Source organism: Gymnogyps californianus, chromosome 8, assembly GCF_018139145.2.
Source record: "Gymnogyps californianus isolate 813 chromosome 8, ASM1813914v2, whole genome shotgun sequence".
In the NCBI taxonomy this organism is placed as follows: domain Eukaryota; kingdom Metazoa; phylum Chordata; class Aves; order Accipitriformes; family Cathartidae; genus Gymnogyps; species Gymnogyps californianus.
This window is the reverse complement of record NC_059478.1, coordinates 34,629,189-34,656,778: the sequence shown is the minus strand read 5'-3', so window position 1 is coordinate 34,656,778 and position 27,590 is coordinate 34,629,189. Positions and strand designations below refer to the sequence as shown.

Sequence of the window (27,590 nt, the reverse complement as noted above, 5' to 3'; positions counted from 1 at the left end):
TTTGGGCTTGTAGTTTCAGAAATGGTTACTACCGAGGATTAATCATTTCGGATTCCTCTCTTCCTGAAGTTCCTGTTTTCACTATTTATAAGCACTCTTGAAAGTATCCCTGTTGCAAGGAGCTCCACTCCAGATTTATCTTTCACATTTAACAAGTGCTCTGGCAATTTCAGAAGATTTTTTTGGTACTGTTTATTCAAGCGGTATGCAGTCTATTGCTTCCTTGAGCAATTACTGAATTACAAAAGCATGAATGAAACAAAAATCAATCGCAAGAATTTATTTTTCAATCTGAGCATAGTACTGTTCCTTCAACCAACGCTCTGAAGTAATTTTGCACTTGGTGGCCATCTTGCAGGCAGAAAGCATTCAATCCACATCAATCTGCACGACTCGGATGTTAAGCTTTGTTTAGCAACAAAAAGGTTAGATAAGGTTCTCCCCCATCATGGGAAATTTCTCCCCTTTTTTCTTGACATTTCACATTTCACGTCCCAAAACTGATTCTTACACATCATTGAGAAAACACTGCCGCTCCAACAACTCCCAGACTTCTTATATGCTGCAGTCAGTCACTTTATTTGGATTAGCCTCCAGAAGAAACACTGTTTCTTGTGCGTGTCAGTGGCACCTGAGTTCACCCAGGGCCCCAGGCAAAAACAAAAATGAAAATATCACGGTTATTTATTCTACAAATGAAAGGGTCAACTTCTTGTTTACAAGTTTAGAAACACTGTTATAAAAGAAAAACATCTAAAAGAATACTGAGGAGAAAATCCTGGCATTAAGCTCTCACACTAGCTATCTTCTGCAGCTTCCATGAGGTATCTTTGTCTGTAAAAAAACCACATAACCACCTCAGCAAAATATTGTCTCTAAAACGTTGCCAACAGGTCAGATTTCCTTCTGGGTTTAGGAGAGCAGAGATGACTTCTCTTCCAGACATGACTTACAAAGCCACCCTACGGCATCAGCTTATTCGCTGCTCCCCACTCTGCAGTGCTTGCCCGGCTCTCTGTAGTCGTCAAGACCATACTGTTTCCTTGAATTTATTTTAGATGACCTCTCTTTCCCCTTTTCTCTCTTCCTACTTCTTTACTTGTAGAACAGAGCTTCTGCCCTGTGCGTTGTTTTACAAGATATGCCTTGAATACCTTGTGAAAAATCATTCTTTCATTGCAAACATCACACAAACAATCCCTGTCCTAGTTCTTGCAAGTTGAAAAGTATTTGATAAAAAAGGTTTTAGTACCTGCTGCTTGGTTACCCTTTTAGTCAACCTTTCATTACCTGTTATAACTATAGTCATTCTGGTTCTGTGCCACTCACTAAACACTTCATGCTTGGAAGGCATACATTTTACCACAAATAGCTGCTGTTCCCTGCAAAATCTGCTGCTTATAATCAGGTCAAAAGTAGGGTATTATCAGCTATGCTGCAAATAATTAGAGAGCAAATGAGTACATATTAACTGTTTAGCAGCTGAGTCAGGTCAGTTTAATGTTCTCAACAGGCAGCTGTTTGCAAATGAAGTGTATTTCAGCAAATAACGTTCAAAGTATTTCTCACAAATGTCATCTAATAGTTTGCATCCTCGTGCTCCCATTGAAACATAGCCTAGACCTTCAACATAAGGCAAAACTGCTGAGGAGGTTTTCCATTCTCTCCTAGGCATCACTCACAACACTCCCAAGAAACAAAGAGAACATCAGTCACCTCAACTTCTCTGATGCGTTGCAAAGGATCCTGGTGGCTTCCACTGCTTTTCTGTTATCAGAAACTAATTTAACATACGATAAAGTACACCATACACTGAAATACTGGCATTTCATCAAATTACCTACAGCCCACAGGAAAACAGAACTGCTGTAAGATTTCTTGGTCAACCAACAGCGAAATCACAGAGGCTTTCAACCACCTGAGAAGGAAAGGTCCTCTGAATTAACTAGTGTTTCAATTATAAAAAGAAACTTAAAAAGACTCAGTCAGCTTAGTGCTTTCATTTTCAGAGAATGGACTGCAAAGAGCGGGGAAAATACCTCTGAAGAGTAGTAATACGGATTTAAAGTCTTCAATGATACAAAAATTCATGAAGTTTGCAGCTCTTTTTGATCAAGTTCATCTTCCCTGTAAGCGCCCAGACAGGACATTCCTCGTGCTCTAGCTTCCCCAAGACGGCCTCCACGGCCCAGTTTGAAGGAACCTCTGGTGTAGGACACAAAAGGGCTGACACGCGATGTTTAATGTTGGATAGTGAACGTCCCACAGGGCTAGGACTGCTCTAGTTAAACTCGTGATTTGGGTCTCTGAAAGGAACAGCTACATTTATTCCTAAGGCTAAAGACAGCGAGGCAAGGGACAAATGGCTTGGTTTACTGGCAAGGAAGGGTCAGTATGGCTACACCAAGCGTTAGATGGAATCCCTCATGGAGTGAAGGCTCTAAAAACCTTAGCGCTGACTCCACGTGCTGGGACAGGAAAGCTGTCCCTATATTGCTGCTCGGAAGGGTGACTGCCTAACAGGAAACATCTAAGCATAGCAAGTTTTAATGGAAACCTGGATCTTAACTCCAGCTCAGCAAGGCTGCTCATCTTCAGAGCCTATCAAAAGATATTTGCGTACTTGGCTCCAGCTATCACAGTTTAAGAACCATAATTCAGCACATTTCTTAGTGTGTTAGCTGCTCCCATTTCCAAATCCAAGCTCAGAAACTCAACCCTAGGCCTATCTGTGGCTTTAACCACCATCTAGTCAAGACTTATCCTTCAAGGCATTTCCCCTGTTAGTATCAGCCCTTATCGGTGTTACAGAAAGAAATGGTCATCAACCCACAGCTTGCCAATCCCTAACCCTAATTTTAGTCATACTATTACATGTAGCATTTCTACATATGGGGAAAAACACCTAAGCTCCTGACAGATCTCATCCCTTTTCCAGTAGCTCTTCATGCCATGTTGCGCTGAACTCTCAGCTACTTCCACCCCACCAGAATCTATTGTAACTTCACATAAGCCAACAGTAACTCCATATCGCCCACCCACGTCATCCTCAGCCCAAATGCCAAATCCAATCCAGCCTCATTTCACTGTCCCACAGCCCATCATAAACCATGTGTTTGTGCTAGCACCAACTCTGATCCGTCTCTCAACTCTTTAACGATTTAACAGTGAAGATGTTCAGCCCATAAGGTAGCAAGCTTTATAACTCTACTCCAAATAAGTTACTTTTTTTTCTGTATAAAATAACTCACTCTGTACAATACCTTAGGCCTACACTGTCCCAATTCCCAACCTACATTTTCAGTACCACCAACATCGGCCTTACTTCTTCCAGGCCCTGAACCTGCACAGACCCCTCCAGATTCTACATCCCAGTTTGTCATAGCCTGGTTTCATGGCTCCCACACCAACAGTAAGCAACTCAGGTTGCCCTCATGGAAATGTATTATCAGTGTCCTACCCACATCTGATAACACCTCCTCCCGTAATGGGACATCTTCCCTCCCCTCTCTCTGCTTGCTGGCCACCCCTCAGCAGGTGAAAGAGAAGGCAGAGGTTGAAGGAGGCAGTCAAATGCCATCACGTGCACCAAGCACTATCCAGCCCATGACATAGCTTTTGGTTCTGCTTGCCTCCTCATTCCCCACTGGCAAAAATATATATAACACTCTTTGCTTGACTTCCGAAGAGGAGAGAACATTCAGGAAAGAGACATGGATGGAGGGGAGGAAAAAATCCCACAAACCACACACACGAAAAACCCACACAGACAGAAAGAAAAGGGAGACGCAAAGACAACTACAGGGGAATTTTCTGGATCTTCTTCCCCTGACTTACTAACAAAATAAACAAAGCGTATTGTTAAGTGCACAAACATGAGAAAGTATCTAGCTCAGGAGTACACGTGCACTTACAGATTTACGCTTTTTAAGCATCTGAATAGCCGCAGATCTAATCCATCATCATCCACTAATCTGTTTTCTCATCACTGACAGTAACGCCAGATGCTTCAGCAGAAAGTGCAAGAAATTCGACTGTAGGCAGACGCAGAATAATCTGCTCTCCTAGAAAGTTTCCTCCAAGCCTTATTTCTGAGAGACTGGCTTAAGCTATGAAGGATAAACATTTACATCTTTTCTACAGCTCTCCAAAATTGTCCTTTTAGTATTTGCAAAGTTTTTGATACTTCTGGATACTTATGTGATTTACAGAAATTATTTTGGATCTAGCCAAGTTCTGCGCTTCAAGGCAGAAGTCCCTCAGTCTAATTCTACATCTATTGAAAAAAAAATTAAGTCTTGAATTTTTCAATTTCACTGCATGCCTACTTTTTCTTATATTGTATGACCAGGAAAAAGGGTCTTAATGTACCTTCTCTGTGCCATTCATCATACTCTGTCTAATATATTAACCTGAATAAGGGATATACTCTTAAACTATCTGAGATGTAACGGCACGTAGGGCTTACAGATGAACAGAATGGCACTAACAGAAAAGAGAAACAGGCCTTTCATGCACATTTTTAACAAGTAACATGATACTATCAATTTGTTCTTTTGTTGTAAAAACAAGTTTTTAAAGCTGAGAACTGTTTTCATAATTAAAGACATTCAGCTAAAATGTTTTACCTAAAACAGCTAAATAACCATTCCTCTGCATTGCCAGAAACCAAAACATTGCAGCAGCAAGAATCTGAAAGTGAAGCCGACAAATTATTTTAATTCTCTAAACTAAGCGACATACAGGGGAAAAAAAACCAGCACATGAGTAATAACATCAGATTAATATCCTTTTGCTTTAGAAGTAATATTTAATATATGTAGACACACATTCATTTGCAATAGCCTTCAAGTTTAGGGGAATTCTCTCACATCGTCACTTGTTCTATGCCTTTCTAATTTTTTTTTCCATCTGCTAAGGCTATATTTATCCTGCTGCCATAATTATAAATTTCATTTACTGATAGAACTAGTGTAAAGACTTACATGCTTTATTTGCTGCATAATAGGCATTTAATTTATACAAATAAAGGTGTCTCTATGCACCGTTTTGTCACTATTTTTCTCAATGTGCAAGAACTACCCACATCTATACCAGGATAGCTTGTACCACGTGGATCACTCCAGGGCAGGGTTGTTTGGGTAAAACAAATCATCCCAACTGGCCCAACTTGTCAGCGCTTAAAATTGCCATTTTAGGAAGGATTTTACAAATCTATTCACAGCTATCCATTTCAAATATGGAAATTCAAGATAGTTGGTTGTAATGACTTTTTAAACAAGACTACTGTTCACAGAGACGATTAGTCAGCTAATCTGTTATAAGCTTCCTGATAGAGAAGTCAGACTCTTGAGTAAGGATCTGAATGCTGAATAAGGAGAGGCCTCCATGTGAGGTGGAAAGAGCTGGGAAGTAAGCACAGGGGTGGCTGGGGAAGAATAGGAAGGCCTGGGACACAAAGCTGCCGGCGCTGGGCAAACGGAGGGGCTGGTGAGTGCCCAGAAAAGCGAGAGGAAAGATGATGAACAAAGCTGCATAACTCTCTGTGGCACTTTCATGGTAGTTCACAGCAGCACGAGAGGAAGCAGCAGAAGGATCCAATGATTATGCTCAGCGTGGTCAGACCAACAGGTATGGAAAATGGTTCGGACAGTGAGATTTTCATCAGAGATACAAAGGGCACGTACTGGTGCAAAAAAGGAAACTGCAGTAACCAGAAGGCACAAAGATCAATGAAGAGTTTTTGCAACCTAGCTAGGAAGAGGAGAGGCTGTATTTGCGGAAGGCAGCACCCTTTTACTACCAGAAAATGAGAAAAGGGTCCTACCTACAAATATCAAAATAGCGTGGGATCAGGATTTGGTATACCACTTATCTCCATGGCACAGAGTAGACTTCGCTTGAATTTTTGCACTCGGATGCAAATTCAACCTGAATATGTTTTTGGAAGAAGCAGACAACAAGGCTGAACCTTGTATTTTACTTCAGGTTCATGTTTAAGCATAACATTAGAAATGGTTTACTAGAATCTAAAATGTCCAAAGATGAGAATAAAGCAAGATGTAGGTGTATCTGGAGTACCTGAGCAGGCATATGGAAACATATTAAAATAGATTAGATGACAAGAGAAACAGATAATTACAATGAATAATCTGCTATATGCAGCCAGTATACTTAATAGTGTGCTAGAAAAGCACTCTTTGTACTAAAGAGCTTTAGATTCTGGATGATTTATAAATCAGAGATTTGTTTACAATCTGGCCACCATCTCTGGAGCCGACAGAGAGGGACACAACAAACGAGCATCTCTCTCAAAGTGGTATAAAAAGTTCTCTGTTTCACTGGATTTAAAACGTGCAAATGCAATTATTCAGCTTATTCACTGCTGCTTCCTCTAGACATCAGAATTTCAGAGGAAAAAAATAAAAAGCAACGTACGAATTCTGCTGTTAAGATAACTTACAAATCTATCAGGAATTCTTTCTTCAGAGTAGGTGACTTCTTTTGGGATATTTCCTATCGCGGCAGACACTGAGCACCACACAAAACAACTCCTTACCCCCATGGCTACATTCCACCCCGAGGGATCTACAGTAAATAGCTCGGTGCATATAAGATCCAATTTATCACTCCTCTACCTTCACCCAAGGAGGTGAAAGGAGCACCCCTCTCTGCTCTCCTGCACGGCACACTACAGGCTTGCAGGCAGCTGTTGCCTCGGAGCCGATGCGGAGCTACGCAGAGGAAACACTCAACTTCCAGATCCTCTCTAAACTCACAACTCCCACCAGGCGCTGAACTGAGAAAAGGAAAATCAGAAAAAACAAACTGACTCAAACCACATGCTAGCGAACATAATGTATAGCTGTAAAGCCTAGAAGAGAAAACGTCACAGAGAAATTCACGTTGGGACGGCTGACCCGACAAGAAGTTAGGAGGACCCAAGGCTGCAGATCACTTTGGAGGTACAGCCGACGTCCGACCCATTTCAGAGGTGGAGGCACGGCACGGCATCCCCCAGCCCATGGCCGCTGGTACCGCACAGGGAGAATACGACTCCTGGATGCACGTTTAAATGAAACGCTGCGACAAGACAGCCTTAACAGGTCCAAAATAAAATGAGTAATTCCAACAGAAATTTGGAAAAAATGCAAGAAAATAATTTAAAAAACCAACAGTTAAAGTACATCTTCCCTCTCTGGAAAACCAGCCCCCCCCCCCTTTTTTTTTTCAAACTATCAGTTCTTAACGCCATGTGATTCAATACGACAAAACTTACTGAAACCACCGAAACAACCCACAAGTGACTAAGATGTTTTCCTCAATCAAACCTGCTGCGCGCAGGTGGCGATGCCGCGCACCCCGACTCACCCCGGCCACGTAACAGGTACCAGCCCTCCGGGACCCCCGACGCCCTCCAGCACCCCAGGGCAGGGCGGCTAACGGACCCCCGGACGGCGGCGGCCCCCTCCCCGTCCCTCCTGCGCCGGGGGCTGACAGAGACCCGGCCCCGGGCGCCGGCGGGGGGAGGCGAGCGGCGGCGAGGCGCAGGCGGCAGCCCAGCCCCGCTGCCGCCCCGGGCCCGGAGCGGCAGGCAGGGAGCCGGGGAGCGCTTACCTTCGCCGACAGCCCGCCGTCGTCTCTGGGGGCTCTGCCGCTCTCCCCGCGGCGGTGCAGGTTCCTCGTCAGCCCCGCTCGCCGCCGCTCCTCAGCGCTCCATGGCTCCGCCGCTCTCCCCAGCCGGCTCCGGCAATGGCAGCGGGGTGCGAGCAGGGAGCGGCGGCGGCGGCTTAGCGCGGCGGCAGCTATCGGGGCCACCACCTGCCAGGGCTGCGCCGGCGGCTCGGCTCGGCTCGGTTCCCTTCCCCGCGCTGCCGGGAAGGAGCGGCGCCTTCCCCTATGGGCGCGGGGCGGGCTCGCCTCAGCGCCCCGCTTCCCGCCCGCCGGGCGGGGGCGGCGTGAGGGGCGAGCGGCGGCGGGCCGGCCTTGAGGCGGGTGGGAGCTGCGGCCGACCAGACCTGCAGCGGCCGCCGTGAGGGGGACGGCAGCGCCGGGGAAGGGGATCTGCCCTGCGTGGAAGCCCAGGCCCGGCACCGCCTGCCGCGGGAGCCGTGAGGGTGTCCCCGTCGTCCCCCCCCTCAGCCCTCCGGGACGGGCGGCCACCGGTGAGGCGCACCGACACGCTTCGGGCCTCGCTAGCTGGGTTTGGCCAACGACGCTGCTGGGCAGAGGTGAGCTTTGAGAGAAGGTCTGCTGCAAATTACTTGGGAATAAAGCAGAAAGCCAATTTATCGTTGCATCCGTAGGGGCAGAGCAGGAGAGGAAGCAGCTCATGGCGCTTTGAGGACTTGCCTGAGGAAACATTGCTCTCGGCACCCGGCAGCCTGAGGCATGGAGCAGAGGACGCCCCAGCACAGCCGTGGCAGAGGAACCACCAGTCCCCTGGAAGGTCTAGCACCACTGTACACGCGTGGAAAGCCACGCCGGCATAACTCGCCCAGGCTGGCAAACAAGCAGCTGCTTACCTTAAAGGTGCAATGGCGAAGTGTCTCACATCCGTATGCTAAAGCTGCCGGCTGGTCACACCACCCCCAAAGGCCCATGATGTGGAAGATAAGGATAACTCATTTTACATGGTTTCGTTACGGTAGGAACTTCTTTTTGATCCTAACAGTGAGGCAGGATCTTTGGGTGTTTGATGTCTTTATCAAAGGCCAAGTTGCTGCAGGCATGATGTGAAAAACTTAGCTCACGTTTTAAAAGAGGAAGTTTCTAGTCTTCACGGCTGAGGAGCAGTATTGAAAAGGCTTAAAGAACCCGCTCCAGCTCCCAAAACCTCAGAATCCAGAATACAAAAATAAAATGTATTCAGTATAAAGCCTTTTGAATTAAGAGTTAAACTCGCTATTTGTGGATGACACACAGACCCTTGATTTTTTCCAGGGATTAATGACTACAGCCTCTGAAAACTGAACAGAAGGCTGCTGTGTTGTAATTCTTGCTCAAGTACCATCCCATAGCCTAGTATCCCACAGACCCACAGTACAGACCATACCAGATCTTGATAAACCAGTCTTTATGCAGTGCAGTGTAAAAGAACAATATTGAATGGAAGTTTTGTACCACATAATCATAAAGAAAAAAGATTGTCTGTATAGCTATTCAGTTACGTTGTGGTAAAACTAAGGGTTAGTAACTGCTTGATAGATTTCTACAATAGACAGAAGTTTCTTTTTGCATACACAAAATATAAAAATAATTATCAACAAAAGTTCAATTTTCCCCTCCCCTCCAAATAAGGGCAAATTTATTTCTGTACATGTAGTGTAAAAAAAGTGTAAGACTGCTAACAATTGTAATTCAGATGATTTCGGATATATACTGTATTTCCTTCATTACTTCATATTGCAAACAAGAGTATAGAAGAAAGTACATTCATCTCCATGAATACATGATGCTGTAGTGCCAGAATTTTTAAAGCAACTGAAAAGCATTTCTGTAGAATGTTTTGCAATATTATAACTTATCACCTCATCCTTTCCTTTGCCAATAAAATACCACTCCCAACATTTGCTAGCCTATTAAGTCTGAAGTCCCAAAAAAAGGAAGATTTGCACCAGTGTCTTGAACAACTCTTCCCAATATCGTAGTTGGATGTAGAACTAAGGATGCTTACGTTTGGTCACAGGAGCTGAACTTTGTTGTCTCACACAAAAGCAAGATACCAGAGGCTGGGGCAAGAGCGACTCCAGCTGAGTTTTAGCAGAAACAGGAGCAGACAATAGCAAGCAAACAAATCACCTTGCAGAGCAGCCAGCTAGGCTCTTGCCTCTGTGACCACCTCCAGTTCCTGCAGAGGAAGGCCACTTGGTGCCATGCCACTTTACTAAACGGCTGTCCAGGGATAATTCACCCCGGTGCAAAGCAACAGTGGCCAAAGCAGCTTGTGTGGCAGTGTGTGCTGGAGCCCTGCTTGAGACGGAGCTGTGAGGCTCTGCAAGCCCTGGTCAGGATGGCACTGTCGGTCTGAAAGTGCTGGGGTGGCTTACAGCCCCACGTGCTGCCCCACGTGGATGGACACATTCCGATCTGCACCAATACACAGGCTGTCCCTGCCCCAAGCCTCACACTTAGGTGGAGAACCCCTTCATTTTTGTCACGTGAAGGATGTGCTTTTGGGAAAGCATAAGGCACACAGGTCCCAATTGCCTCCAAAAGAGGCAAGCTAGACCAGCACTAGATCTAGTCTGACCTTCTGTACTTCATAGGCCATTACATTTCACCAGTGTCCTCCTGCTCAGTATTGTGTATTTGACTAAAGTTTATCTCCCAAAGTCACCCAGCCTCGGTCAGAAGATAGGACGGAGAAGTCACCACTTAGCAGTCTGTTCCTCTGGTTGCTCACTGACAACAATAAAATACATACTTAACACTCCGATTTGAACTTGTCTGACTTCAGCTTTCAAACAGTGGTTCTTATACCCTCCCCTGCTAAACCAAAAACATACAGTATTTTACATGCTAATCAAGGCTTATCAAAAAGTGGATTAAGCATTGACAAGTAGATAAACTCTTCAAATTCATTATACATGGCATTTTCTTCACTCTTCAAACTTTTTTACAATTTTCTAGGCCTCTCAAAACATGCCAATACCTTTTACAAAATGTGGGCTGCAAAACCATTTGTAGCATTTCGATAGCATGCAGGAGCAGTGAGTAGAAGAAAGGTGATTTTTTTTCCCCCCCCTGCCCTCTCTGTATGCTGCCTTGGTCAGAGCGCCACGTGTAAGAAATCTGATCCAGAGTCTGGTGTGCAAGGGTGTTGAACTTTGTGAAACTCTACAGTGAGGTCAGGTTCGGAAACCCTTCCCTAGACTCTAGATTTAATCTCTGTGGTTTAGGTTCAGGCAAATCCTTGATTGTTGGGTGTGGAGTATTTAGGAGAGTTGTCTCTGAACTGTAAGCACTGAACATACGTAAGTTATGGCAGGACACAAAATTCTCAAATGGCTAAAAGCAACCCTTATCTTCTAGACTACAAGGCCAAGAAAATTAAAATCTTGCTCTTAGTCCCCCACCGCCTTCAGGCAGCACACACTATCTTGTAACTCCCTGGCAACAAAAAACATCAGTAATCCTGATGCAGTCAACGATTCACGAACACTGACGAAGTTCCAAAGCCTAATAGACAGCAGTGCTTCACCCTGCTGGGAGGAGGACCTGGTCGTTAGTGCTGCATGTTAGCTTGCAGCAGCAGACTCAAATGATCCTCCTCTCTTCACAGCTCTCTGGCTTTCTGATGTCCTATTGGAAACTCAAATACTGATAGCAAAGGCTGATACAGGGAGGATGAAATTAAGAACCTCCTTAGAGCTCATGCTGTGATCGTATCACAGGCTGTGTTATTCTTATCTTCCTCCACTGAATCCGCCAAGTCAACTTCAAGAAGTCGTCCATGGCATTAAGATATTCCACCGACTCTGAGCCCTCATAATCTACACTAGAACTGAATATTGAAAGCTGCAAAGCTTACTGTTCTTACACTGCTGTACTAATATTTACCAAACACTGTTCATGAGCACAAATTTTTCATTATCAAGAAGCTCTAAACATCCAGAAGGACTTAATACCCACAAATCTGCCTGATACCCTGCCAGTCTCATGAAAAGGTTGTAAGAAGTGACTTACACTGACCAATACTGTATGATCAATGCCTTTGTCATTCCTCACAGACATCTATTTAACTCTCAAACGCGCAGTCATCGGGCAAATCCTGAAGATTCCCGCTTGTGGCACATCAGGTTATCCAGCTACTGTTCATGGCCAAACCTCCCCATTCCTGTGAGAGTCCACAGAGCAGCTGCCCGAAGGCCACCTCCAAGCGCGTCTGTCTGAAGCTAATATTCGCAGTTCAGCACAAATTTAGGCCAAGGCATAGAGATGAAGCAGTTTTACTGGCAGCGATTAATTGGTCTCCTCCTCTCAGTAGGTAGGAGGGAGGCATCTGTTCTCATTCTCCAGAGTCACTTCATGCTTAAACTTGTAACCCTGGGATCCCACTGCCTTCCGTACAGGAATGGGCAGGATAATACGCTACGAGGCTTTGAATGCTTTCTGAAGGGGGACATCTCTTTCACAGTAATGGGACCGTGTTCCTCCACTGCTGGACCTTTCACTGACAAGGTCCCATACCCGTCGGTGGACAGACGTCTGACAGTAAACACTCAAGTGCCAACAACGTAGAGGTGATGCAGAAGCGGTCAGTTCAGGCAGTAACTCGAGAGTATTTTTGGATGCATTGTTGACACTGAGCTCTCACTTACCAGTCTGAGTAATGCTTTTCATCATCTCCAGGTGACTTCTTACCATTTCTGTCCCATTCTGGTGTATGACCTGGCCGCAATTATTCATGCCTTCGTCACCTCTCAGTTGAAGTACACCAATGCGATGCAGCTGGGAAGGAAGCTCCCAGCACTTCAGAAACTCCAGCTAGTATACAGGACATTGCAGAACATCACCTCAGCAGCACCGGTAACCATCCTGGACTCTACTCGAGTTCCCCGTAAAACAAAATCAAGTGCAGGGTTCTCACCTTCCTAATCCTCCGTGCTGCAAGCCCACCGTAGCCAAAAAGCTGCCCAGTAGGATGAAGAGTATTGCTGACACCTTCATTGCTGCCAGTCGGTGGAGGGATGGTACGGCTTTGTGGCCAGAAAGTAGAACTGTCTCAGGATCAAATCTGAGGATATGGAATGAACCAAGAATATCATTAATAAATGTGTCACCAATTATTGCTCCATGCAAAGTGTACGTTTCTTGGGCTTTGCTTTCTCTGTTATAAAAAAATAGAGCAACGTATATGTAAGAGGACGGGGAATGAGTCCCACGTACCAAAATAGGACACTATTGCATCCATATTTTTTTCCTGAGGAGACTGAGAGAAAAAAATAACCTGGCAGATGTTAGTCATTTTGCTTAATGCACTCAGATACTTTGGCGATAAATGTGGTAGGAGAGCTTGTACAGAACAGAATAAATGGCTTCAGTGAGGTACTGTCAAAACAGTAAAAAGAAGATATGTTTCCTATTAAAATAGAAAGGGAGTAAAAGCAAATGTGTTTTGAATGAGGATGGCTGATATTAGCGATGCTAAAAATAAGGGGAAGTGAAGGGGAACTCAGCCCTTACTCCACTGCCAAAAGAAAAAGGAAATTTTTTTTCTGTCTCTAAGGTGAAATTCCCTCCCCAATCTCTTCTTTGCTGGTTAGCCAGTTGGGGTTTCTGGCTCTTTTCAGAGAGGATCAGGAGGAGATTTCTTGGTACTGCCAACACCAAGCAGAGAAGACGGCCAGTCCCTCCCCCCACAATTGTCTTCTTTCCTCTGTGCCCTCGGTTCATCAAATTCAAATGGCTTTGTCATCTTCTCTCCTCTTCCGTAAAGGTCTTGGTACCAGAAAAAGGAATTCAGGTGAAAACTGATGGGAGGCTGCAGGCTGCTAGGAGATTAATAGGACAGTATGGAAATAGGGGAAGGAAACAAATACCCCGAATACTGTAAGAGATCAATGAATTAATTAATTGGGCAGAATTAATGAATGTTTGTGCTCCCATCTCTGTCCTTCCACCGCAGCTGAAATAGCTGAAGAAGCTCATATATATCAAATAGAGGGCAATTAAATGGAGTATAACAGATGCTGTCTGTGCTCCTGTGATCAGGCAATGAAATTTACCCTCCACGTTTAATACCAGAAGTAGAAGAATTGTTGCTTTTGCTTTCAAGAGCTGAGAGAAGACAAACTGAGCAAAGAGGGACAAGGTGCAGGGCAGGCGCTCCGTCCCTGCTTAGCTTCCTTGTAGTATTATTAGAAACCTGTTTGTGGGAAATGCATGAAACCGTTAGCTGTGCTGTGAAGGATGCACTTCCTCTCCCTTCAAAAGTTCATTTGGGAGGCTGTTAATAAGTCTTTTGACTCTCACAAATGGATGAGAAGACCGCTATTGATTCCCAAATCATGCATGTAAACAGATAAATATAGCAATCCAGGCAGCCCCACCACCCAACAGAAGAGCTTCCCTAGAAAAGATCAGCTAGCTTTTCGTATGAAAAGGGCAGTAGCTTACTAAACCACTGAAGTTCATTTTATTAGTTTTAAAATCTTCTAAAATGCAATGTAGTTTTTAAACATAGCCTACTTCTGTGTAACCCTAAGACAAAGCCGAGGATGGTATGCAACCACAGGAATTTCTCATTTATAAGCCAGCATGCAGGTGTAGCTTGCAGCGGTCAGGATGTCAGGAGATGGGAAGCAGTGGTGGCATGAAAGGTTTTGTCACAGTCTAAAGCCAATGAGGATAATTCCATGGATGATTTCTCCTTCTGAATTCAGTTTGAAAACCCGAATATTTTGGTTGAAGACAACAGCATTTCAGTGCAGAAGTAACATTACAGCGCTTCCTGGGATGTGAGGCTGAGATGGCTCAGACTCCCATTTTTCTCTATAGCCTGGGCTCTGAGAGGGAGGCTGGGCATCAGGGGAATTGTTAGCCCTGGGGCATCATCACAGACATTAGCTGGGAAGCGCTGGATGCCCTGTAAAATCTATGTAACAGAGCGGAAAAAATATCAGCAGGAAGGTGGATTATTTTGTGCCGTGTTTTGGAAAAGCTGGGTGTTCCCCTTGGTTCAGTTCAAGGTTCAACAGCTTTCATAACAGGCCCAAAAGGTACCACCTAAACCCCTGCCCCCAAGGGGTCAGGTACTGGTTTTAGCAGGGAGGACAGGACAAGGCTGTTCCTTTCAGGCAAAGTATTGAGAAAGGAAGAAGCTAATGTCACTTAGCTAGCGTGCTGTAGCTTCTCCACAGCCTTGGTTGTGTACACTGACCAGTGCATGCACTTCACTCCTCTTCCTCCCCCTCAGCCACCCAGTATTAACTGACAAGCCTGTCAGACACAGAGCTGATTCATTCGACCGAGCCTTTTTTGAATATCTAAATCCCTGAGAGGGTCAGAGTGGAAAGTGGTGGTCAGGGGCACAGCTGACACTTGCAGAGGAACCAAGCTGGTGAATAATTCTAATCCTCACACTGAGGACTCACTGGCTGGCAGCCTAAAACCCAAGTGTTGATGCATCCAGCCCAGTTTATAAAACTGTAGGAGGGAGGGCTGGTCTGTTGGCTAGATATTGATGAATTCTGTGAAAAGATAGCTGCTAACAATATTTTTCAGCTCTTGTCTTGCATAACAGCTAAGGCTGGAAGGTCCTTCTATTTTATGAAGGAACTGGCTAAAGATCCATCTAATAAAGTGATCTGATTGCAAGTAAACATGTAACGGATACAAGAAATTAAGTCCTGACATTAAAGCTAGCATTCTTCATCTGTTGGAAATGTTTGATTTTGTAAAGTGCCAGTAATCCAGCCACTTAATTTAACATTAATATTTTACATGGAATAGGAAAATAGGTTTACTTTGAAACAAATATTAAAGGCTCAACACTACTATGAAGCACAGGTTTAAGATCATTTATCCTTAACAGACAGTTGCAACCACAAATTTCAATGAAGTTTCAACCCGTTCTCTCAGTGGGCCTTTCTCTTCCCACACCAACTGTGGAAATCCCAAGCGATGATTCTTGCACAGCCGACTCTCCATAGAGGAAAATAATGCTTTTGCAAATTACACCTTAACTTGTTCAGCTATCAAAACCCAACTGGACAGAGTCCTGGGCAGGCTGCCCTAGCTGACCCTGCTTTGAGCGGGGGGTTGGACTAGGCAATCTCCAGAGGTCCCTTCCCACCTCCGTTATTCCATGATTCTGTTCACGCAGTAGTACTTCTGGCAGGATATTTGCAAATCACCAGCCCAAGCTGGATATATGCTCATCCAAATAATCTATTCTGCATACCATTTCCTTACAGCTGCTTAGGAGAAATCATTTTAAGCGATCTAAAAAAAAAAAAATCCCCAGCTATTGCATTTTATGAGATTTATGCCTGTTTTGTTCTAACATGGACCTTACTATCTCACCATTCCTCCAGGCAGATTTCCAAGCCTCCAAGATTTCCACCCCCGAGGTTCTGGGGGCAGTGGTGCTCTGGTTGGATCAGGTCCAGTGACGGTAACTGGGGGAAGACGCATCCCAGTGATCGCTGGGCAGATCTGTAGTGATGAGACAGGCCTGAGGTGAAGCCAGCCTACAGGCTGGGATCAAGAGGGTCCATGGCGAGGTACAGCTGTGATGGTAGCCACAGCCAAGTGCTCCTCCAGCATAGCCCAGGTAGGGGCTGAGGGCCCAAGGCTGAGCTTAAATAGAGCCCCTGGGCAGGGGGTGTGGGTGGAGGCCCCAGGTGAGGCCGGTCAGGGCTCTCCTTTCCGCTTCTCACACGTGCCTGCGCCTTGCAAAGTGATTTGCTCTCTTTTGCTACCAGGAAAAATGACAAGAGCCACGTCAGGGTCACTCTCTTATCATAAGCACGAGGCACGTCCAGCAGTCTCATCCCATCTTTCGCACTGCTGCACGTAATGAAACAGGCGCTTCTCCTACAGTCTTCAGCCTCCTTTTTCTGGTCTTGATCTGCAAGTCTGAGTTGAGACAGATGTCTGTAAACTGGCCTGTGACACTTTGTCTTGGAAGTCCATAAGGTGTCTAGATGACAGGTCCCTACCACTTCACACTTTTTTCCTTCAGCTCTCGATGTGTTTTGATCAGTCCTGAAGAATGGATGGCTCCAAACTGCCTGTTAAGGGCTACAATTAGATTTGTACATGCAGTGTTTTTCCTGAGCTAAATTCAGCAGCAGGATGAACATGTCCCTTTATGCTGGCTGTTAGTGCTCCCATGCTTCTCATCCCTTTTTCCAGTTGTTCATCTTGACTGATGACATCATTCCCCTTAGGAATCACAGTCTTTTGATGATTTGAGCCAACCTGCTGCTCTTCCTCTTCCAGGTCACTATACTTCATAAATAGGGCACAGAACAGTTGTAGCTGTCTGCTGTAACCCGTGTCCTCTGGCTCGCTCAGTGCTGTATGCAGACTGCCAGCACCCATTACTATCACCCAACGTTCTTTACAAGGTGTTTTTCTTCACTCCTTTTCTGCAGCTCATATCCAGCTTGGTCCGCAGTACAAGGTTTTGCTGCCACTGCCTGTGCACGCACACGCACAAACTCACAAATCCAGAGTGCAGCCCAGGTAAGCTACATCTCATCCACAAACATCTCAAGTCCTCAATAACCCCCGGCCACCGGCAGAAGGACTGTGTGGACACGCAGTATCTGCACAGCGGTGTCAGCCATTGGAGCCCAGCCGCCTTCCCTTGGGGGACTGCTCTGTGTCAGCACAGCGAGCAAGCAAGTGCTCCTGGTCTGCCAGTAACTCTGGCTAAAGAAGGCAGCTACACAATCTGTAGGGTTAATCTGGTAAATGCACAGGGAAGTGATTTTTCTCCATGTAAGGAGGCTTACAAATCTAAAGTCTTATTTAGCTTTCTTGTTTGCATGTAGGTTTGTCACTAGATTTAGAAAATCATGTCCAAAAAAAGCGTCTAATTCAGTTAGGGTACAACTCCACTAACGTAATCAATTTTACAAAACAATTAATCTAGTAGGCTCAGCTAATTTAACATCAGCTCTCTAAAAACATACGAAAGCAGTAGCCATTTAGACTTTACACCCTAATCCTGTGATTTTTTGGAGTGTGAAAAAGGATCTCAAATTGGCAAGAAAAGCCCCACTCTTTCACACGCTACATTTTGCCTACAAAGAACAGAGCAAATTTTTAAAACAAGAAGAAAACCTTCTGTGTTTTAGCCTGACAATAACCGATCCAACAAGAAGAAGTTAGAAGAAAACAAGACCAAATAAACAACAGCTGTTCAGAGCAATGAATGTCAGCCGTATCTCTGACCGCTTTAATGGCAGGCAAGACGAGATTCAGGTTGTGATCCGAGTGGTGTATATTTAACTCAGTTCTAATGATTTGTTTTGCTAACATACGTGGCAGCAGTGGAAATATATGCTCTCTGAAACCCCCCTGTATTTTCCCGTAGATTCAGCAGTAGCAGAGCGGAGTGCTAAATACAGGGCCAGCTGGTTTATGTCTGCTGGTGATGGAGTAAGCAGGACGGAGGGTTTTAGCAATGGATGCTGAAGGTGCATGGTCAGCTTAGAAAATGTGGGGCCAAATCTGTTCTTCCAAACCTACGTGCATCATCATCAAAGCAGGATTTTTCCTTCCTGTGCTCATGACAGCCGGGCGGGCTGTGAAGAGCTCGTTTCTTGCTGGCATTTGGCCCTTCTCGTCTGCCTCAGACGCTGACGCTAGCCAGGCTTGTGTTTCTGGGCGCTGTCACCACTTAATGGTTCTGGGCAGCACCGTGAAGGTGTCACAAAGCAGCACTCGCATTGAAATATATCTTCAGATATGCTGAATTTAGATCTCTGCAAAAGCTAGTGCAGTTTTAACCTTGCTAATGCAACAACGTAGGAGCGGCTGCTTCAGCTAGATAGCTCCAAGTAGTTTAGAGAGCAATCTATTAAAACCCCAGATAGGAAATTGGGTGTTAGTCATCATAGAGTGATAAGGACCGGGCTCCTAATTCAACATCTATTTTCATATCCAACTGATCGGAAAAAGAGCAAAAGGGACGCACAGTTATAAGACAAGAAGCAAATAACGTGTTGTCTGTATTTTCAGAGTGCATTTCAAAATCCTGTGGATTGAAAACAAAAAGAAACCCAGCAAACATCCTTCCTATTAGAGTCGTAGGAAGAAATCTTTCCGTAGCCATCTTTCCTCCTGCTCCAGCCAGAAGAAATTGCCAGGGCGCGCGGGACGGTGCGCAGTGCAGAAAGGGAGCTCGGGCCCGAGCCCCCCCCGAGTCGGTCCCCACGGAGTTAGGAGCGGCGGCTGCACGGCTCTTCAGCTGGTGTTTTCATGACCACACAACTGAAGGCAGAGGGATGGCAAGCTGTTCTGGCAAAACAGCATCAGGTCTCTGCGACTCACTCGTGACGTTAGGCAGGCAGAAGACTAAATAATTATTTCCCTGCCAGGCTCTTCTGGTCCAGATCTTTAATCATCATTTGATGCTTCAAATAAGTCTCTGAGTGTTTCTTTCCGGCACAAGTTCCAGCCTGCGCTGTGTCTCCTGCCCACCTATGTATACGTCTCCCGGCACTGCCTTGCCAGCTTTGATTTGGGAGAATTAACAGTGAGCCTGTGCCTTGGCTCTCCCATCACATCCATTCTTCCTCACAAAGTGACCCAGCTGACAAACCATTGGTTTCAATGTTGAAATGAGTTTCTCTGCTGAGAAGCAGCTTTGTAAAAGCAGCACCGGAAAGTTTTATGTTTGTTATCTGTCCTTAATGCTGTGCTCAGGTTTAAAGACATAAACGGATGTTTTTAAAGTAATTTTCAGGGATAGGAAATAAGCTTTGTATTCGGACTATGCAAAGAGGTGCTGTGCGTTGCTGGTGGTAAGAAAGGCAAGACAAGACACTCTAATTACAGCTGAAATACAAACAGAGGTGTGCACTGCCGTGACCTTTATCATACACAGGCTCCACACAGCCCAGAGACCTCGCTCTCCACGGCTTTTCATCAACATTAAAAGCCCCCCCAGGCTCTCCTTTCCTCCATCTCTCTTCACCGTTTGTTTTTCCATTCATTCCCTAACAGCAGGACACTGCATTATTTCATAAGCCATCAAGACTGATTTTCAGATCTCCCAGTGAGAGTTTCTCAGTGCCTTTCCCTGCTTTGCTGATGACAGCTCTTCTATAAGAAGCTCCTGATGGGTAGTAATTAATTAGAGTCTCACGCAGACAATTCACTTTTCTTTTGTTTCCGATAATTAGTGCACAGAATGACACCTGCCAAAACCAAGCCGTTTTCCATCCACGAGGGTGCTGTGTATTTCCAGTTTGGCTCTTCTTGAAAGGAAATGCTTTCTGCGGGTCCTTTTGGTCTTCCTGCGGCCGCGTGCCAGTAGCGCAGTGCTCCATTGTGAGAGCCACAATGCTGCCGCCGAGTCTTTGTGAGCGGCAGCATCTGGCCACTGGGTCAAGTGCTGAGATCTCAGGGGTTTAGTGCTGCACGTCGGAAAAATCGGTATGCGCACCAGGGCCTGTGGGGTTCATTCAAGCCTTGACAAAATTAACTCCTGTTGCTTTCCCAGCAGAAGGAAGACTGGAGGAACAGGATCCTTCCTCTTACAGAAGTTCACAGCAGAAACCTGCATTTTAATTACTTTTTCTGCAGCAGGGAACACAGAAACCGGAATATCCACGGCAAAATCACAGTCTGGGTAACTATTTGAAGCAGGTAGTGCTCGCTTCTGTATTTTTAAATCACCTCCCTCGGCCCGCTGGCAGCGCTCTGAGCACAGCCCAGGCTGCTGAGGGAATTCCTCGCCCCAGGAGCACATGGCTGGCTCACGGCCAACTCGGTGTCCACCGGGACCCCCAGGTCCTTCTCTGCAGAGCTGCTTTCCAGCCAGTTGGCACCCATCCTGTACTGGTGCTTGAGCTGGGAGAGGGTGATTCCTCCCCAGAACAGGACTTTGCCTTTTTTTTTGCTGAACTTCATGAGGTTCCTGTCATTCCTGCAGCCTGTCCGGGTGCGTCAGGCACTCCTCCATCCCTGAGCGCGTGTTCGGTGGGAGACCAGGTTGTACGATGGAGCTGCTGAGCTCTTGTGGAGAGAAACGGGGTCTCTCCTGCCCTGTGCAGATTTGGGGGCCGGTAGCTCACTGAGGGGCTAAAGGCTCTTGGAGTGTCCTATGAGGCTGGCAATTTTATTACATAAAAGTAGTTTTGTGTTATTGTCATAAAGGGCAGTGGAGCGGCTGCAGGCACGCAGGGGACAGACATTTCTTCTCTACTTCGCGACACCACCTCCCGGCCACCAGCTCCCCCTGCGCAGACCGGTGGTGGTGTACCACGGGCTGGATCCTCTGCCTCCTCTGCAGCGGGAGGTGAGGGTGATGTGCAGGCTTGGTGAACCACATTCCAGCAAAGAGGAATCGAGGAAATTAAGTACAAATTCTGCGCAGGAAGGAGGTACAGAAATAGCCCTTCGTACCCGGCAGCTTGGTCGCAGCTGGTACCCGCAGGTGAATTTGCCTGACTTGCCAGGGGATGGAAACCTGCCTGAGGCCAGTGACTGCCCGCTTCACCAAATTGCACCTGCAGCTCTTCTAAAGCAGAACTGCAGAAAGGAAGAAGATAGATAGTGTGCTTACAGAGAGAGCGCTCAGTGCCCCCGTAAATGCAATACATCCTCCAAAGCCATCGTGCTCTGGCCGTACCCTGTCATGTTGCCATCTCCCTGCGCTTGTCAGTAGGGACAGCTTATGTTAGTGATAGTGGTAGTTTACTGCAGTGAAACTATAATAAAGCAGGGTAATAAAACCGGCGGTATTGTATAGAATATTATTACTTAAAATATTCAAATAACTATAAAAAAGCACTCCAGAAGTGTATCATACTGTAGTATTTATTACAGACCACCTTAGAAATCTCCAAAAATTAATACTCCTCCCCCAGCACGCATACTGGTTTTGGTTGGGTTTTTTTTACAGAGACACATGAAAGGAGCGTGTCCTGTCTCCTCCTGCCTCCCCATCCCCATCTGTCCACTGGCTGCCTAGTTCAGAGCAGGTTCCCCGGGCGCTGGTCTGGGCGAGCGCAGCAGTAGGTGATGCAGAGGAGGGAGGGAGGTGTGGATTTCAGTCCTTTCCCATGGAGGTGTCAGGGAGACAGCTATAAAAGAAATACCTGAAGAGGTAATTTTACCTCTTCTGTGTTTATTTAAAGGCAAAAAAACCACCAGCCCGCAACAAACTAGCTATGTATTTCTCAGGAAAAAACCAACTTTCACTGTCTCCATTGCTTGCCTCCATTGGTCCCTCTTCCCCTCCAGCATCCAGCTGCAAATCCTGCTTGCATCACAGGACTTTTCCTTACATGTCCAGAAATAAGTGATCCATCGATCCTCCACGCTTCCCGGAGCAGAGAGGTGCCACCGGGGCCAGTCATACCTGGCGTGTGTGTCCCCTGCCCCGGCTCTGCGGTGCCCACAGGGACGAGACAGTTCCCGGTGGGCACAGCCCACGTGCAAAGCAGGGCTTTGCAGCGCAGAGCGGGTGCTCACCTGGTCGCAGGGCAAAGAAAAGCCCAGGGGCTTGTAAAGTAAAATAACTCGGGGTGAGGACATGGGGGCTCCTTCCCCGCGCCGGGCAGCAGCCAGGCGGGTGGCAACGGTTCCTCAGGCGAAGGCGTGAGCGGGGAAGGGGAGACGGGGACAACCCGGCTCCCATGGGACTCGGTGGCTTTTCAGGGCGCTCGAGGGCTTCGTGTTGCTGTTTCTGTCCCAAATGGGCCTGAACTCTGCGACTGCGGGGCGAGGGAGCTGCTCACCAGCCGCTCACAGCGATGCCTTTGTCAGCTTGCTCAAAGTAACACAGATGCTTTGCAGCATCTCATCTCGGGAGAATATTTCACGCAAAGCAGGGAGGGAAATGCCAAAACGCGGAGCAGACAGGGAGCAGGTTACACGCGCTGTGCCAGCCGCACTAACGAAGGAGGGATTCGGGCAGGGACAAGGGCAAGAAATCGGCTCTTTACATCAGTTAGTCCTGCACCTGCAAGCGCGGACACAGAAGGACCGGGTGTGTGTGCAACAAGGGAGCCAGATCCTAGAATCATTTAGGTTGGAAAAGACCCTTAGGATCATCCATCCTAGCAAAAGCAGGGACACCTGCCCCTGGTTCCTCTGAGCTCTGCCTGTGTCCGGCTGCGCAGCATGGGACACTGCAGGACAACAGTATGTCACATCTCAGGAGCTAGCCGATGATAGAAATGTTACGTATTATACAGCAACTCTGGTCTCTTCAAGGTCCGGTTCCAGTAAACTGCAAAGTGAAACTCTAAAGATTTTCCCAATTTAAAAAAAACCACGTCAGCGATCGAGTTCCTCAGTGGGAAATCCCGGGGAGGGCAGGACCAGCTCTCACAGACTGCTGGCTCCCACGCGAGGCAAAGGCTCGCTACAACAGGCAAACACCTATTCAACGGTAACATCAACAATAAACATTTTATTCACAAAAATAATTACAAAATTACTCTGACGCTGTTAGAAAGCGGTGTTTCAAGTTACACTCTCATCAGCGGGAAATAATTACCATAACTGCTCCAGAAGTGAAAGCCACATACAGAAATTAGTTCACAGTTTATGCAAGGGGAAAAGAAAAACCCAAACCCCGTTTTACTGCAGACTTTCAAACCCAAGGCTGATTGCACAGATCAATGGCTCAAAGGCAGACTAACAATCTACACACGTACAAAATACGAAAACCAGTTTCTTGCTGCTTCAAACAATTGCAGTTTAAAAAAATCAGGGCATTTAACTGTAGCTGTAAGTGACAGGTAAAAGGAATAATGACACACTTGATTAATTTTCTTAGATAAAGGAGCTACACCCCTGAATGCTCTTCAAAATTAATTTGCAAGAGCTTAATATTAGGGCTTAATACATGCTTCAGAAGCTGCACATGGTTCCTCCTAATTGCTTGTCCAGTTTAAATTGAAAAGGCCTTTCCTGGTGGGTATGGAGCCATGGCAAGAAAAGCCCCCATCTCCCTGCAAAATGACCAACTTCACTGGGAATTAACACTGAATTATTTGTAGCAAAGGCGTAGGTATATTTACAGGGAAACATTAACAGTTTCACTATTAGAAGCAAATAGAAACTGTGCTGGGTTGCTCCCGCCGCCAAGCCCCAGGTTTACGGCGGCACCATGCTCTCGGGATGCTCCGAAATGCGTTCCTGCAGCGTTTCTCTTCCCTCACTGCGGCCCTGGGCAGGCGAGTCCCTTCGGCTCTCTCAGGCACCGAGCCCAGCAGTGGCCCTGGCCGGAGGGGACCGCGTCAGACCAGAGATGAAGATGAAGGTCATCAGCTGAAACCCGCTTTGCCCCCAGCAACCCTCTCCCTCTGATGCGAATCACAGCCTGATCCCCTTCCTTCCTTTCTCCCTGTTTCTTGGCAGGGACTTCCCGGGTCTCTTGCCAAGACAGGTCCGGAGCCCAGCAGAGGCACCAAGCGTGGACTCCTGGCTCTGCTCCGTTTCAGCCGGCTTCGAGTACACAACTCCCGAGTGTGAACCTCTCCTTCCAGCCCTTCGCTGGCTGCAAGAGCTGTGTCCCTCGGCGGACGGTCATGCTGAAGTCGGGGGGAAGCTGAGTGGGAGCTCCTGTTCTGGCTACGACAGTCCGGCTGTCAGCAAAAATCCTCCTTGAGAGATTAATACAGCAGTTCAGTTTCCTCTGCAGGTTTTCGCCTCTGATAACTTCGATGCTAAACGTGTAATGGCGTATTTAAATTCCACTGGCTTTTGTAAGAAACGTGCCTGAAAAGGGGTTGTGCTTGCAGATACAGTTTCTGTACAGCATTTAGAGTTCCCGTGTACTTAAAAATAAGATATCTGCTCTTAAAAATCAACACTTAAACTCGCTACGGGCACAAGAAGAACTCTATTGCTGCAGGTGGAACTATCTCCAGCACGTGGAAGGGGAACTGAGCCTCAAAGCCTCCAACAACCACGACCCAACCCCGGCAGGAAGACCGGCTGCTCGGCCCACGCAGCTGGCCAGGCAGGAGCCCCCCGCCGCTCCGGCCCTGCTCGTGACACAGCGCCGGACACGGAGCCACCGAGAGAAGGCAGGAGGGCTGCCTGCTTGCAGCTTTGCAGGGAAAACCGCCCTCCAAAATTACCTTACAAAATGCCTTTGCCCAGGCGCCGCACCTGCCCGTCTTTTGTCTCACCCGGGAATAAGCAAATGAGATTTTGCTCCTGCGTAAAGCACGTGTATCGGCTGCCCGGTGAAAGGAGGAGACCGCTGTAAGCACAGCATAAACCACTGCTAGCTAACGCGGCATGGGAAGTACTCAGCTTGGTTAAACAAACAAATCGACCTGAAGTTGAGGGGAAAAAAAAAAATAACGGTGAGAAAAGCATGTGGTAACTGACCCCAGCTCTTAATTTCCTCTCCCAAAGGCAGATGCTGCCCGCAGGAGCAGCCGGAGCTGAAACCGTAACCGGAGACCAGGGCAGAGGCAGACGGCAGCAGCCGGTGGATTCGGGATATGCAGATTTTGGCTTTATGCAAGAGCGACGAAAGGTGAAGAGCGGGATTGAATGTCCGTTCCATAGGGATGAAAATGCCAGACGGAGCGCCAGTTTTAGGAAGTATTTCTTGAATAAACTCCTACAGCCACGTCCTGCCCTTCACTACGGGTCGGGACCTAGGTGCACCTGCACTGTCAGAAACTTAGGGATTGGAGACACGGTGTGGAAATTGCTTCACAAAAGGCACACCTACATTAAGGGATTAAATTGCCTGGTTCTACAGTAATTATACTTAAAATCTTTTCTTTTTGCTGAAGCAGAAGAGATCAGCTAATATTTGCAGTATTTCTTACATTCACAGCAGGGAGTTTTGTAAATAGCGCATCGATTTGTTTTTCTAAGGAGCACCACTTGCTCTGGCCGTCAGGAAAAAAACCCCATGATTGGGATGGCAGAGAGGCAGGCAGGAGGGCAGGCTGGACCCCCAAAGGTGGCGATAGCTGGGCAGCTACCAACTTCCATCGAGGGAAGACGGTCTGCACTTCTTTTCTGAACATAGCAACCCTCAAGCACCGCTGCAGGCATCGCAGCAAGTCCCGGCTGCGAACGCTCCCCTGCCACCAGCTCTGAGGCACGTCAGAGTCCTGCACGACGAGGGACAGAAGATGAACTCCTGCGTTTTCCCGTGTTCCCAGGAAAGCCTTCCCTGGTTCACTGAGCTGATCGTTCCCATGGGTAACGGCAGTCCTGTCCTTACGGAGTTACTGGATAAGGACTTTGTATGGCGAAATCAATGTGAGCTTTTCACTTCTTGAGCAAGACGATCTTCAAACGCAACTACATAATTTTTCTGGACACTGTAATTAAGGAAATCCAAACCTGATGATGAACCAAGCGTTTATTATTCCAGTCTACAGAGAACCGCACTACCCTTTTCACTTCCCAACAGCAAGAAGTTTCAGCAGATGGGTGCGCTGCAGGGGCACAGGGAGGGAAGTCTCTCCTCCGAACGGAAGGTGACACGGTTATACCACGGCAGCTGTCACAAAACTGCATTTCAAGAGTTTACGTTACCTCTGCATCCCCGGTTAACAAGAGGAGACGGCTGATGTGCAGGACTCTAGGTCTTCCACCCTAAATTCAGTTGCACCACATGAGGGATCCCCGTGGCATTACCTGGGGCGGGTTTGGTGGGGCAGCCAACCTACGCTAGCCTCCCCGCATCCTCAGACGTCAGGGGATGTTGGATCTGGTGGATGAACCCTCAGGAGAGGCGGAATCCAACACCCGAGTCCGTTCCTGGGGCGCTCTGAGGACCCCGGAGGCTGTGCCACATTGAGTTCACGTGCCGGCAGGAGCGAATTTCATTTTTCAGATGAATTCGAAGTTTAGCGTTCACCTGGCTGCTCATCACAGCCTAGAACTCTCCAGGAACCTTCAGGTTTGTCCCTGCAGCCTCCAATCACATTTTCAAGTGACAATGAGTTTTGGTTACTAACACAAAACATGTTTTCATTCCCCCCGCCATACATGATATTTTTGAAACCAGTACATTAGATTCGTGTCGTATTCAACATCCAGAAACAGAGACGCCCAGCAAGAGCCAGGTTAGCAGCTTGTTTGAGAAGAAGCGGTGGGGTTTTTTTGTAAAGCTTGTCTTAAATTCAAAGTGCAGATATATATTTGCTTTGGTCCCTTTTGCTCCATAGGATTTCTTATCCCTAATATTGAAGTGTTTCCACACCTCTCCTACCATTTGCTATTGTTGCTGGCTTTTGCCCTTTTGGTTTTAATTGCCTATATAAGTTTTACATAAATTTAGCTTTGGAATACACAATATATTCATCTTTCTTAACTCCTCAAAATAGTTCTTTGAAAAGGCACATATACAAAAATATTTACTAACTATGGAGTAGAAAAAATATATTTGGCTTGTAAATAAGCGTGGTTTTCTTTACCTGCTTATCCCAGAAAATGCAGCTGAGATCCAAGATCTAATTTTCCTCCCATCTGAAGCTTTTCAGCTGAGCGGAGCGGGGCTTGTGCAGGCAAAGCGACTTCTCCAAGCCCATACAGACAGGCTAGCTCACCGAAGATCAAAAACACAGGATCCTTGGATCAAATCACTGCCTTTTCTACTGTGGGCTCTTAGGAAAGGGGTTTGGAAGAGATGTTAGTTTTACGGCAGTACCATTTGTACTAGAATCTCATGTCCAACAACAAAAATGTGGATGTTTCACTTCCAAGTACATCAATTTACCCGGATAACACCGCACAATGAATGCAGCCACAAGAATTTTGATTCTTTTCCTCTTCTTGCAGTACCGTAAGTCTTTAGCTACTGGAACCGTTCCTTCTTCAGGGAGTGTTTTACACACTGGTGCACTGTTCAGCACACGTCTCTGACCTCACAGTTTCTTTTACAGCTCTCTGATGCTACCGATGAATATTTT

At 46.7% G+C, this 27,590-nt stretch overlaps 1 protein-coding gene and 1 long non-coding RNA gene across 3 annotated transcripts in view; both read right to left on the bottom strand.

The window, feature by feature from the left end:
• PDE4B (phosphodiesterase 4B) overlaps nt 1–7,645 on the bottom strand; it is a 219,695-nt gene extending 212,050 nt beyond the window's left edge. Inside the window, exon 1 of the mRNA XM_050900637.1 lies at nt 7,618–7,645. The gene's annotated coding sequence lies outside the window, so the exon portion shown is untranslated. The remainder of the gene's footprint in view (nt 1–7,617) is intronic.
• A 1,414-nt stretch (nt 7,646–9,059) lies between these two features.
• Nucleotides 9,060–16,234, bottom strand: LOC127019106 (uncharacterized). 2 transcript variants are annotated; one of them, XR_007766862.1, is made up of 3 exons: nt 16,030–16,234; nt 12,593–12,739; nt 9,060–12,489 (listed from the first exon to the last, which is right to left on the bottom strand). It is a non-coding gene; the product is annotated as an uncharacterized LOC127019106 (long non-coding RNA). The 2 variants fall into 2 exon arrangements; XR_007766861.1 differs by having other exon boundaries at nt 9,060–12,739.
• Between the last annotated feature and the right edge of the window lie 11,356 nt (nt 16,235–27,590).